The sequence below is a fragment of the Lactuca sativa genome, chromosome 9, assembly GCF_002870075.4.
Source record: "Lactuca sativa cultivar Salinas chromosome 9, Lsat_Salinas_v11, whole genome shotgun sequence".
Lineage (NCBI taxonomy): Eukaryota > Viridiplantae > Streptophyta > Magnoliopsida > Asterales > Asteraceae > Lactuca > Lactuca sativa.
Genome location: NC_056631.2, coordinates 91003225 through 91018217, shown reverse-complemented (window position 1 = coordinate 91018217; position 14993 = coordinate 91003225). Strand labels below are relative to the sequence as shown.

At 45.3% G+C, this 14993-nt stretch overlaps 1 pseudogene; it reads left to right on the top strand.

Moving 5' to 3' along the window:
- The first annotated feature begins 12685 nt into the window (after positions 1–12685).
- Positions 12686–14133, top strand: LOC111885178 (tropinone reductase homolog At5g06060-like; annotated as a pseudogene).
- Positions 14134–14993: the final 860 nt, after the last annotated feature.

The window sequence follows — 14993 nt, the reverse complement described above, 5'->3', positions numbered from 1 at the left end:
TTTTGTCCTCAAGATTTGGTGACATTACCTCAATGGGGTCTGCTGTACTATTTACACTGATCACAAGAGTTTGAGGTATCTGATGGATCAGCCGAATCTGAATATGAGACAGTGTTGGTGGTTAGATGTGGTGAAGGAGTATGATTGTGAGATCCTTTACCATCAAGCGAATGCCAATGTAGTGGTGATGCTCTCAGCCGAAAGGCGGTCGCGGCTCCGATCAGAGATATATGTTTGAGGATGACCATGATTACTCCGCTATTGGAGCGAATTCATGAGGCTCAGATCGAGACTATGAAGGAAGACCACCGAAAGAGTGAGCGTATTGTGGGTCAGGTGGCTTCCTTTCATTATGTTAGCTGTGGGTTGTTGACTCTTCATCGGATGGTATGGGTTCCATACTGGGGCGATGTGCATCAGGTTCTAATGGAGGAGGCGCACAAGTATATGTTCTCCATTCCTCCTAAGGCGACGAAGATATATAGAGATCTTCGTCCTAATTATTGGTGGCCCTGCATGAAGCGGGATATGGCTTGGTATGTGGAGAGGTGCTTGAGCTGCAGGAAAGTCAAGACCGGGTATCAGCGACCTCACGACAAGATGCAGCCGTTGGAGATTCCCTGAAACGACCCAAAAATTTCATTTTTTCAATATAACCAAAAACCATAATCTGAGTATCATATCATAAAACCATACGTGATGTATCTCAAACATAGTAAAAACATTGTGAGGAAAACTATATCATATCTATATCATATCAAAATCAAGAACAGAATCAACTCCCAGGAAGAAAACTGAAGTTGTGGTGTGTGCGATGCCATCATCCCGAGCTCTTCCCTTTGCTTGCGGAAGTACCTGAAACCAAAACTGAAACTGTAAGCACGAAGCTTAGTGAGCTCCCCCAAACTACCGCATACCATACAATGACATATAAAGCACATACTGGGGCCTTGCCCCCTCCATCGGACCGAAGTCCGAAGCTGACTGACTGGGACCGTGTCCCCTCCATCGGACCGAAGTCTGAAGCTGACTGACTGCGACCTTGTCCCCTCCATCGGACCGAAGTCCGAAGCTAACTGACTGGGACCTTGTCCCCTCCATCGGACCGAAGTCCGAAGCTAACTGACTGGGACCTTGTCCCCTCCATCAGACCGAAGACCGAAGCTAACTGACTGGGACCTTGTCCCCTCCATCGGACCGAAGTCCGAAGCTAACTGACTAAACATAGCATAACATGCCAACTAGCATAAACACATACATCCTGTCTGAGCCACAAAGGCGTCAAACATACTAACTACTGCATTGGACCGGAGTCCTGAAACTACTACTAACTGAACGGGCCGGCATTGTGGCCTTAGACCCTGATCCTACTCGAAGGAAACTCAGCTCGTGAACTGGCTGCTGTGTGTATGGCTCTGGAAGCTATCTGCTGCTGCTCTGGCTACAAGTCCATAAACACACTCAATCAATGCTAAACACTGCACTGGGGTAAAATGACTCTTTTACCCTTGGTCAAAGTCAACTCTCCTGGTCAAAGTCAACCCACAGTTGACCTGACTCGCCGAGTTGGGCCGCCAACTCGCCGAGTCCCTATTCTCACTTCTCGACCCTACTCGCTGCTACTCGTCGAGTATGGCATCAACTCGACGAGTTCCCTTTTGAATCAAAACTTAGGCAATTTGCATCCGACTCGCCGAGTCATATGAACAACTCGACGAGTTGTTCTTCGAGCTAGGAAGATTGCCTTGGACTCACCGAGTTGTATGAACAACTCGCCGAGTCCCTCCATTACTGAGTCTAACCTCAAACTCGCTGAGTCCACTCTACCACTCACTGGTCCTACTCGGCATCACTCGAAAAGGGAAAATCGGGGACTCTCGACTCGACTCACCGAGTCGTTCTTCAGACTCGCCGAGTCGCTTGCATGCAACAACTCAAAACTCGATTCTGCTTGAATCCAGTGCATAAAACTTATAGATCTGGACTCCCTTAACTCGATTAGCACGTAAAGATTCTATCTTTACGTGCCCATATGCATCCATGAAGATAAAATAGCTCAAAATCATAAAGAGAAGGCTAGATCTAGGGTTTTCATGCAAGGTATCAACAAAAGACAATAGATCCGGGCTCTACAACTCCTAAATGAACAGATCTAAGGATATCTCGACCTAATAGGGCATCCATATCATCATAAGGCTTGAGAAAAGCATCAAACTAGATCTAGAAGAGTTCTAATGGGGTTTTAAAGCATAAAAGGGAAGGAAATCCGAAGAAATCCTCAAGGAACTCTGATTTGCCCTTGAATCTTTGCTCTACACCTCTTCTCCTTGCACCGTTCTTCTTCTCCTTCTTCAAGCCTTCACAAATTCACACAAGAACACTTAAATCACTCAAGAACGGATTAGGGTTTTTCTCACAGCTCTTTGAGGGTGAAGGAGGCGAGATTGGGGCTATAAGGTGGCTTAAATAGTGGGCAACCCGGGGATTTAGGGTTTCTTCCAGACAGACAGACTCGCCGAGTCCAGAATATGGACTCGCCGAGTCGCCGACTAACACGTGCTCGAAATCCCGTCCCTACTCGGCGACTCAGGCTATGAACTCGCTGAGTCCCCCTTGCAAACTTCAAAATAAATACCATGGAATCATCATACCGGAGACGGGTCGTTACAATTCTCCCCCACTTATCTCAGACTTCGTCCTCGAAGTCTGCTATGGCTGAATCTGCAAATATCTCTGGGTAGTGCTCTCTCATCTCCTCCTTAGCCTCCCACGTCTACTCAGACCCCTTCCGGTGCTGCCACTGCACCTTCGCTAACTGAATTTCCTTGTTCCTCAAGGTCTTGGTCTTCCGGTCCAGAATCGCGACCGGCCTCTCAATATAATTCAGGCTACTATCAACCTGAATATCCTCTAGGGGAACGACTGCTGACTCATCCACCAAGCACTTCCTCAACTGAGACACATGGAAAGTGTTGTGGATCTGACTAAGCTCCTCAGGAAGATCCAACTGATAAGCAACCCGACCCACCCGGGCCAAAACCCTGAAAGGACCAATAAACCTGGGACCCAACTTGCCTCTCTTCCGGAACCTGATGACACCCTTCCAAGGTGAGACCTTCAGAAGGACCATATCACCCACCCGGAACTCCAAGTCTGAACGCCTCCTGTCGGCGTAGCTCTTTTGCCAACTCTGCGCAGTCTGCAGTCTACTACGGACCTGCTGGATCAACTCGGTCGTCTTGAGCACCACCTCTGTGCTCCCAATAACTCGCTGACCGACCTCGCCCCAACAAATCGGGGTCCTACACTTCCTCCCATAAAGCATATCAAAGGGAGGTCGATCAATGCTCGCATGATAACTGTTGTTATACGAAAATTCCGCTAACGGAAGATACGTATCCCAACTGCCACCGAAATCTAAAACACATGCCCTAAGCATGTCCTCGAGAGTCTGAATCGTCCTCTCGCTCTGCCCGTCCGTCTGAGGGTGGAAAGCGGTGCTAAAATGGAGACGAGTACCCATCTCGTCATGGAACCGCTTCCAGAATCTGGATGTAAAACGGACATCTCGGTCTGACACCACCGATACCGGCACTCCATGACGTGCCACAATCTCTCGCACATAGATATCGGCTAACTTCTCTGCCGATATACTCTCCTGGATCGGGATAAAATGAGCACTCTTCGTCAACCGATCCACTACTACCCATATCGAATCCACTCCTCGTGCGGTCCTGGGAAGCTTGGTGACAAAATCCATGGTGATGTCCTCCCATTTCCACACTGGAATGTCTAACGGTTGCATCTTGCCGTGAGGCCTCTGGTGCTCCGCCTTGACCTTCCTGCAGGTCAGACATCTCTCAACATACCAGGCGACGTCCCGCTTCATGCAGGGCCACCAATAATCGGGTCGAAGATCTCGATACATCTTCGTCGCCCCTGGGTGGATAGAAAATCGAGACTTATGAGCCACGTCCATCAACACCTGCCGTACTCCACCCCAGTACGGTACCCACACCCTCTTGTGAAGCATCAGCAATCCCCGACTGTCATAATCAAACGAGGCTACTCGGCCCACTATCCTCTCACACTTCTGCCTCTCCTCCTTGAGGCCCTCCACCTGAGCCTCCTTGATCCGCTCCAACAATGGAGTGATCACTGTCATCCTCAAACACAGATCCCTGATAGGGGCTGCCGACACTTTGCGGCTTAGGGCGTCGGCCACCACGTTGGCCTTCCCTGGATCGTAAAGGATCTCACAATCATAATCCTTTAGCACATCCAACCATCTCCTCTGCCTCATGTTCAGACTCGGCTGATCCATAAGGTACCTCAAACTCTTGTGATCCATGTAGATAGTACAACGGACCCCATAAAGATAATGCCTCCAAATCTTGAGGGCAAACACAACCGCCCCCGGCTCTAAATTATGGGTAGGATAGTTAGCCTCGTGAGGCTTCAACTGTCTCGAGGCGTAAGCTATCACATGGCCTCGCTGCATCAATACTGCTCCCATACCTGTGATCGAGGCATCACAGTAGACTACAAAGTCCTCTACTCCCTCTGGCAAGGTAAGGATCGGAGCCTCGCACAATCTCTGTTTGAGGGTCTCGAACGTTGCCTGCTGCTCAGGCCCCCAACGAAATACCACCGATTTCTTGGTCAGTCGGGTGAGCGGCACAACTATCTTGGAGAAATCCTGAATGAATCTCCAGTAATACCCTGCCAACCCTAGGAAGCTCCGAATCTCAAATGGAGACTTTGGGACCTCCCACTGCATCACGGCCTCTATCTTGGCCGGATCTACCAAAATACCCTTCTGGTTGACGAGGTGACCAAGGAACTGCACCTCGCGCAACCAGAACTCACATTTGGAGAACTTTGCGAAAAGTCTCTCCCTCCTCAAAACCTCCAGCACCTCCCGCAGGTGCTCCTCGTGCTGCTCCTGCGTCTTGGAATACACCAAGATATCATCTATGAATACTATCACTGACCGATCCAGCATCGGCTTGCACACGCGATTCATGAGATCCATGAACGCGGCTGGAGCATTGGTGAGCCCAAATGGCATCACCACAAACTCATAATGACCATACCTGGTCCTGAAAGCAGTCTTCTGTACATCCTCATCTCTAACCCGCATCTGATGATAACCGGAGCGTAGATCGATCTTGGAGAACCAAGACGCTCCCTGAAGCTGATCAAGCAAATCATCTATCCTCGGAAGTGGGTAACGGTTCTTCACCGTTACCTTATTCAACTCCCGGTAATCTATACACATACGATGCGACCCATCCTTTTTCCTCACAAACAGGATCGACGCTCCCCAAGGCGAACTGCTCGGCCGAATGAATCCTTTGTCTAGCAGCTCTTGCAGCTGCGTAGACAACTCCTACATCTCAGGGGGAGCTAGTCGATACGGTGCCTTGGCTATCGGAGCAGCACCAGGAATCAGGTCGATCCTGAACTCAACCTGCCTCTCAGGAGGTATCCCCGGCAAATCCTCGGGAAACATATCCGGGTAGTCTCGCACTATAGGAACATCATCAACTGTCGTATTGCCCTTCACCCGGGCATCCAAGACGTAAGCTACATAACCGGCGCAACCCTGCTGAACATAGCGCCTCGCCCTTGCGGCGGAACAAAAGGTCGGTCCACGCTGTGGCCTCTCGTCCTGAATCACTAACTCTCCCCCACTGGGAGTGCGAACCCTCACTAGCTGAAACTCACAATCAATCACCGCCCCATTGGGGCTTAGCCAATCCATGCCCACAATAACCTTATTCCCTCGCAGGGGAATAGGAACCAGGTCCACTGAAAACTGCTCATCAAACAACTGAAGAGAACACCCTTTATGCACTCTGCCGACCCTCACGGTCCTATCATCTGCTATCTCAACCTCTAATGGACAATCCAGCTCCCCTGGAGCTCTACTAAATCTCTTGCTAAGTGCAAGCGATACGAATGATCGGGTAGCCCCCGAATCGAATAGTACCATAGCAGAAATGCCGTTCACAGAGAACGACCCTAAATAAAACATACAATCATAAGCAATATTCAATCAATAATAATAAAGAGATGAAGGGAAGATACATACCCGTCACCACATCAGGAGTCGCTCGCGCCTCCTCTGCTGTCATCTGAAACGCCCTACTCTTCGCCACTGGCGCATCAGCTCGGCCCTGCCGGCCATCTGTAATCCTCAAGGTAGCAGGGGCAGGTGCATCCACCTTCCCTGTTGCGGCTAAACTCGGACACTGGGACTTTTTATGTCCCCTCTGATTGCACTGAAAGCAAATCAGATCTGATGCTGCAACGGCAGTAGCAGGGGCCGTACAATCCTTACTCAAATGCCCAATCCGACCGCACTTGTAGCAGCCGGAACTCCCTGCCTTGCAGACCCCATCGTGCATCTTCCCACACCTACCACATCGACCGTGGCTCGGCTGTCCCCTGGACCTGTGATCTGAAACCCTGGGCTTTTTGCCCGAACCGCCTGTACCCGAAACCGCCTCCGGTTTCCTCTTCTTCTCCATCTCGAGATCAATCTCCCTCTCCCGAGCCCTAGCAATCATGTCATCCAGCGTTTTACAACTAGACCGGCTCACAAACTGGCGGATATCGCTCCGCAACATCTCATGATAACGGGCCTTCTTCATCTCCTCATCGGCTGCATACTGAGGAACGAGAAGAGCCCTCTCCCTGAACTTGGCAGTGATCTCCGCCACTGTCTCTGTAGTCTGGGTGAGGTCCTGAAACTCCCTAGCTAACTGCTGCACCTCAATAACCGATGCAAACTCCGCCCTGAACCTGGTAGAGAAGTCAGCCCAGGTCATGGCGTCCAATGCTGCATCATCTCCAATGGTATGTCCGACCTCCTCCCACCAATCCCGTGCCCTGTCCTTCAGAAGACAGGACGCCAATCTGACCTTGTCCCCCTCGGGACACCTGCTAGTGCGGAAAGCGTTGGCCACATCCGCCAACCATCTAGTACTCGCTATGGGGTCCCGCGCCCCATGATAGTCCGGAGCTCCACATGCCCTGAACTCCCTGAATGTAAGGGTGCGCGACCCCATCATGGCCGCCACCTCGGCATGGAAGGTGCCCAATCTCTCATCCATCAGCTCTAGAATTCCCTCCTTGATCGAACCAAAGATCATAGGAGTCTGCTCTATAATGATGCGCGTAATCTCCAAAGAAAGAAACACTCGGGTCTGCTCATCCATGCGCTCGTCCCCCGAGCCTGAACCTGTTCCCTCCCCGACACCTCCACTGCCGGCTGCTGGTCTCGAACGCAAAACCACCATTCTGAAACACATCACAACTACATCAGAAAACTGAAATATCTCAAGGGATCATTGATACTACAACTAGCTTCCTGGTCTTGTCTCAGCCTTTCTTGATTCGAGTACGGATCCTCTGCTTTCAGTAGAACGGGACCATACTACCTTCCACATCTATCCGTACTTTCTTCAAGAACTGCCTTGACTCCACCAAGTCACTTCTACTACTACTGATCTCTGCTACTCTCATCCTAGGCTTGCCCTAGGGAAACCTCAGACTCAACTCAACTAGTCCTCAGCTGCTGAAGGCCTCCTTATAATGCTAATTAGCCACCACCTGAACACCATCACATGTGACGAGGCTCAAATAATCCTTCAAGTAAAAGACTCGTCCCTATAACGGTTGGACTCAAACAAGAGCTGCGCAATAGGGCCAATTCCAGCACTCTGGGATTATTCAACCCTGATCACATGTGGTGTGACGTGTTCACCTAATGGCTAACTCCCATCACTCAGAATCCCACAAAGCACGAAGCAAGCAGCATTCGAACACAAGAACCACTCAAGCAATCCTATCCCCATAACGGGGAAACTGTACTAGCATACAATGCTAAGCTCATAATATCAGGCATAACCTAAACAGGCTATCCTACTGCTGTCTACTCAATACTAGCATGCAATACTCATAAAGCTGTAACACATAAAGCAGGCACATAAGGCATCCTCCTAGATCCTTAGTCCTATACTAGCATGCTGTTCTACTGAAACTGAAACTGAACAAATAACTTGTATGGGTAATTTGGGAGTACATACTTGAGCTCGGCTGATCGCATGCACCACACCCTTATCTCGTTTAAAAAATTTCTTTCTTTCTAAGTGCTTTCAAAATTCTTTAGAAAACATTTTCCTTTTAAAAATCTTTCTATCTTCCCCTTAGTTTGAGTTCAGATACACCCGGAAGTGTATCCGAATCCCTCAAACCAAGGCTCTGATACCAACTTGAAACGACCCAAAAATTTCATTTTTTCAATATAACCAAAAACCATAATCTGAGTATCATATCATAAAACCATATGTGATGTATCTCAAACATAGTAAAAACATTGCGAGGAAAACTGTATCATATCTATATCATATCAAAATCAAGAACAGAATCAACTCCCAGGAAGAAAACTGAAGCTGTGGTGTGTGCGATGCCATCATCCCGAGCTCTTCCCTTTGCTTGCGGAAGTACCTGAAACCAAAACTGAAACTGTAAGCACGAAGCTTAGTGAGCTCCCCCAAACTACCGCATACCATACAATGACATATAAAGCACATACTGGGGCCTTGCCCCCTCCATCGGACCGAAGTCCGAAGCTGACTGACTGGGACCGTGTCCCCTCTATCGGACCGAAGTCCGAAGCTGACTGACTGGGACCTTGTCCCCTCCATCGGACCGAAGTCCGAAGCTAACTGACTGGGACCTTGTCCCCTCCATTGGACCGAAGTCCGAAGCTAACTGACTGGGACCTTGTCCCCTCCATCGGACCGAAGACCGAAGCTAACTGACTGGGACCTTGTCCCCTCCATCGGACCGAAGTCCGAAGCTAACTGACTAAACATAGCATAACATGCCAACTAGCATAAACACATACATCCTGTCTGAGCCACGAAGGCGTCAAACATACTAACTACTGCATTGGACCGGAGTCCTGAAACTACTACTAACTGAACGGGCCGGCATTGTGGCCTTAGACCCTGATCCTACTCGAAGGAAACTCAGCTCGTGAACTGGCTGCTGTGTGTATGGCTCTGGAAGCTATATGCTGCTGCTTCGGCTACAAGTCCATAAACACACACTGGGGTAAAATGACTCTTTTACCCTTGGTCAAAGTCAACTCTCCTGGTCAAAGTCAACCCACAGTTGACCTGACTCGCCGAGTTGGGCCGCCAACTCGCCGAGTCCCTATTCTCACTTCTCGACCCTACTCGCTGCTACTCGTCGAGTATGGCATCAACTTGACGAGTTCCCTTTTGAATCAAAACTTAGGCAATTTGCATCCGACTCGCCGAGTCATATGAACAACTCGACGAGTTGTTCTTCGAGCTAGGAAGATTGCCTTGGACTCGCCGAGTTGTATGAACAACTCGCCGAGTCCCTCCATTACTGAGTCTAACCTCAAACTCGCCGAGTCCACTCTACCACTCACTGGTCCTACTCGGCATCACTCGAAAAGGGAAAATCGGGGACTCTCGACTCGACTCGCCGAGTCGTTCTTCAGACTCGCCGAGTCGCTTGCATGCAACAACTCAAAACTCGATTCTGCTTGAATCCAGTGCATAAAACTTATAGATCTGGACTCCCTTAACTCGATTAGCACGTAAAGATTCTATCTTTACGTGTCCATATGCATCCATGAAGATAAAATAGCTCAAAATCATAAAGAGAAGGCTAGATCTAGGGTTTTCATGCAAGGTATCAACAAAAGACAATAGATCCGGGCTCTACAACTCCTAAATGAACAGATCTAAGGATATCTCGACCTAATAGGGCATCCATATCATCATAAGGCTTGAGAAAAGCATCAAACTAGATCTAGAAGAGTTCTAATGGGGTTTTAAAGCATAAAAGGGAAGGAAATCCGAAGAATACCTCAAGGAACTCTGATTTGCCCTTGAATCTTTGCTCTACACCTCTTCTCCTTGCACCGTTCTTCTTCTCCTTCTTCAAGCCTTCACAAATTCACACAAGAACACTTAAATCACTCAAGAACGGATTAGGGTTTTTCTCACAGCTCTCTGAGGGTGAAGGAGGCGAGATTGGGGCTATAAGGTGGCTTAAATAGTGGGCAACCCGGGGATTTAGGGTTTCTTCCAGACAGACAGACTCGCCGAGTCCAGAATATGGACTCGCCGAGTCGCCGACTAACACGTGCTCGAAATCCCGTCCCTACTCGGTGACTCAGGCTATGAACTCGCCGAGTCCCCCTTGCAAACTTCAAAATAAATACCATGGAATCATCATACCGGAGACGGGTCGTTACATTCCCGTATGGAAATGGAAGGAGATTACCATGGATTTCATCACGAAGTTTCCTCAGAAAGCACACGGAGTTGATACAACAGGTTTGGTGTAGACTCTGGACAGCTCAGAGTCGGCAGAAGAGCTATGCCGACAAACACCAATAAGATCTAGAGTTCAAGGTGGGGGGCATGGTTCTCCTAAAGGTGTAGCCTTGGAAATGAGTCATCCGATTCAGGAAGAGGGGCAAGCTGGGCCCCAGGTACATCGATCCTTTCAGGGGTTTAGCCCAGGTGGGTCGGGTTACATATCTCTTAGATCTTCCAGATGAGCTCAGTCAGATCCATAGCACGTTCCATGTCTCTAAGCTGCGGAAGTGTTTAGTGGATGATTCTGTACTGGTTCTATTAGAGGATATTCAGGTGGATGACCGATTGAATTATATTGAAAGACCAATGGCGATTCTTGACCGGAAGATGAAAACCTTGAGGAACAAGGTTGTTGAGTTGGTGAAAGTCCAACGGCCACATCGCTAGGGTTTTGAATGGACATGGGAGCCAGAGGCTGAGATGAGGGAGCACTACCCGGAGTTATTTGGAGCAGCAGACTTCAAGGACGAAGTTTGATTCAAGTGGGGGAGAATTGTAACACCCGAGTTGGTAAGTTTCACATTTAACCCTTTTATCTAAAAACTTTGCATTGTGGTCCTTAAGCTAGTACGCAGGGCGTATTAGGTGGTACGCTTAGCGTACTAACCTGATGTTGTGATCGCAGATCTAATCTGCGTACGTTGGGCATACGTGGAGTACGCATGGCGTACGTAAGTAAGAGTGAAAACCTAATTTTTATGGTTTTCACCCTATTTAAACCTTATGATAGCCTCATTTGGTCATGTTTAGCCAGCCTCCACCTTCCTTTGTCCAGAAATTGAAACCCTAGTGTGTTTTTGTGAGTTTTGAGCCTTAAAGAGTGTTTGTTGGTGGTTTGTGAAGGAGAAGAAGAAGAGGAGCATTTAGAGAAGTGTCTTGAGCTTGAAGATCCTGGGTAAGCCCATTATTTGCAAGCTTTTGAGGTAAAAAGCTCACATCTTAATGATACATGATGCTAGATCTAGTTATTTTGTTATTTTATGCTTTTTAAGTCCTTGGAGCGATTGATGAGCATTTTAACTCACTCCAGAAGTATTGGTGTTAGATCTAGGCTTCTTTTGGTCCCTTTGTTCACAAAAATTAAAGCTTTATGGTGTATCTTGAACTATACATGTGTTAATACCTTCATTAAGCTCTTTGTAAGCTCTTGATCCCCATTAAGCCATGCATGTGTGTAAAGTTGCCAATTTTATGTGGTAAGTGGTATTATAGATCTAGAACTGAGAGGATGTTGATATGTTATACTGATATGTTAGATCGATATCATGGTAAATAGGATGTAGTATGCCGTACTGATCTTTAGATCTTCATGTTTGTCTGATGACTGGTTATATATTTATATGTTGTTGGATATATGTTAGATGTTATATATATGTCGACATAGTATGGTTGGGTTAAGGTAGTACTACTTTGTGCGGTAACCAACAAACTCGAGAGCATGCCAGGCATAAGCTGTAGGACTAAAGGGCAAGCCAGACTTATGTTGTGGGCTTGGGAGCAAGCCAGAAATGAGTTATGGGCCTGAAAGGCAAGTTAGACGCATACTATGTGCTCAGGGATAATCCATTATGTTAGTTGTGGACCTGATATATGTTGTGTGTGTTGGTACTTTGGGAGAACTCACTAAGTTTTGTCTTACAATTCAGTTTATTGATTCACGTACTTCAGATGGTCGTGGCAAGGCGAAGACTTGATCATGCACATCCTTCGGTTTTATCTTATTCGAATTTTAGGATACTCTGATTACTGAAATACAGTTTTGAAACAATGGTTTTGTAAACATTTATAGTTTTTGGTTGTTTTTGAAAAGTTAAAATTTATTGAGATTTTTATAATGTTATATGCATCCAATCGATAAAAAGGGAGGGGAAAAGATGAAATCTATGTGGAAGAAGAAGTATCACCATTCTTTTGGCAGATTCATGGGAGGCGATCATTTCACCGGAGGGCTCACCGATGGTGACAAGATGGTATTAAAGGAGAGAAAGAAAAATTAACTCGTAGATCATGTTCCTGAACTTCATAACTTCATCCAGGAAAAATGCCACATAGATCAAGTATCTGATTTTAATTTAAAACAAAAAAAATGCCACATAATCAAGTGTAATCAGGGTAAATTTCAAATATATCCTTAATTAATAGGTAAAATGTAATTTTAATGATTAAAAAAAATTTTAAAAAAATAAAAAAATAAAAATAAAAAGACTTTGATGACTAGATAGGACAATTATCATAATTTTACTGTGGAGTGGGTAGAGTAAGACAAATATGGTCCATATTCAGCAACTCCGGTGATATGCTTGTAACAAATTGGAAGGACCAAAGGAGTGAAATTAGTCATCTCCGTCGAAGATATCGACTGCAATATTGCATAACCAATCGGATAACATGACGACGGCGGCAAAGGCGGAGAGCAGTTCTAAAACTAGAAATTCCAGATGGTCTCTCGCCGGCATGACTGCTCTCGTCACCGGCGGCACACGTGGGATCGGCTACGCTGTGGTGGAGGAACTGGCGGAGTTAGGGGCGGCCGTACACACCTGCTCTCGCAACGAGGCTGAGCTCAACGACCGCTTACAAGAATGGTCTTCCAAGGGTTTCACCGTCACCTGATCCGTCTGCGACGCAACTTCTCGACCTCAACGCCAACAGCTTCTAGAAAAAGTCTCCTCTATCTTCAACGGAAAGCTCAACATCCTAGTAAGTTCTTCTGATTTTATTTCAGCCATTTAATTAGGAAATTCTTCTATACATCAAGTTTCATCTTATTTTGCAGGAATTCCTAATGTTTTGGAAATGAACACATTCATTCTTGTGTTACTAATTGAATACCCACAATTGATTATACAAACTTCCAAAACTGTAGATAAACAATGTTGGGACTAACATAATGAAAGCTACTCTAGAGTATACTGCAGAAGAGTATTCCATGATCATGGCTACCAATTTGGAATCTTGTTACCATATCTCTCAACTTTCACATCCTCTTTTAAAAGCTTCTGGATTCGGAAGCATTGTGTTCATTTCCTCCATTGCAGGTTCTGTTCATTTTAGTTACACATCTATCTACGGACCCACTAAAGGTAATACTTTGATTTTCCTGATTGTATTTTGTGTTACAAGAAATTTTAAGCTTCCATTTTCTGTTCATAGCTGCTATGAATCAACTTGCAAAGAATTTAGCTTGTGAATGGGCAAAAGACAACATTCGGAGTAATAGCGTAGCTCCAGGGTGCACTAGAACCCCACTTGTTGAACCTGTAATATACTTCAATTCTACCTTTCTTTGTTTTTTGGTCTATTTATCCTATTGAATGTATTGATTTTAATAAACCAATAAACAAATTTTGTGTAGTTGCTAAGTAATGAGGAGTTTTTGGGTGCAATGGTATCGGAAACACCTTTGAAACGCATTGCTGAAGCGATTGATGTGTCATCAATGGTGGCGTTCCTTTGTTTACCTGCAGCTTCTTACATCACTGGCCAAACAATTGTTGTTGATGGAGGATTTTCTGTTAATGGTTTCCCATGACTTCCAAAATGTTCAAGGATTTGGCTTTTGATTGGTGATGATTGAGAAATGGATGGTGTAGAAATTGTCATGATGCTTGTTTATTAATTTGATAATTAATGATGGAGTTTTTTATTTTAAAACTCATATTATCTCCTATCGGATTTTAACGAGTTTTTGTATCAATTGAAGAATAAGTGAATTAAAATAGAGTTGTACACCAATTTTTTGTTATATACAACAATTTATTCGGTAAATGATTGTGCAATATACAAATTATATAAATTTTAAAACATAAATTATTGTGTGCGGCAAAATTAGTGTCTACGAAAAGGAACCACGAAAATAGTGCCTTTGGTTAATTATAATTTTGAAAATAACAATTATATCCCCATTTTAAAAATTTAACAATAATACTAACACTAACATTAAAAGTTAAAATTACAATTACAATAATAATAATAATAATAATAATAATAATAATAATAATAATAATAATAATAAGTACTATTATATCCCTATTTTTATTATTATAATGAATTACATACATAATCTTTATAGTTTGTAAAAAAAAGTAATTTCCGTACAAAATAACATTGTGTTAAAAAGTAGAGAATTTAATACAAAACTAGTAGGAATTAGATTTGGATGAAGTTTACCTAAAAGTTGATAGAATTTTTGTTTTGTATTTGGTTCCCTTCAATTTAAAAATGGGGTTGTGTTAAGTAAACAATGGTTTTCTTTTGTGTACAAGAGTCATTTATTTTGATAGTAAACACTATGAACTTATTTTATATTCTCGTTCATTACAACTGCATGGATGAAACAATCTCTACTGGAACCGAAAGATACGTTCATTTCTGGAACCTAAAGATAGTCGAAAGAAGAGAGGGTCTACATGCATATCATAAGGCAAAAATACCCGAACATCCTTTGATTAGAATAATGTTTGCAATCAGCCTCCAGGCAGTGGACTTCAACAATGTAGCTTCTTGTAGAATAATTACCATCAACAAATATAGTAAATAAAACCCGTTTTGCTTTTC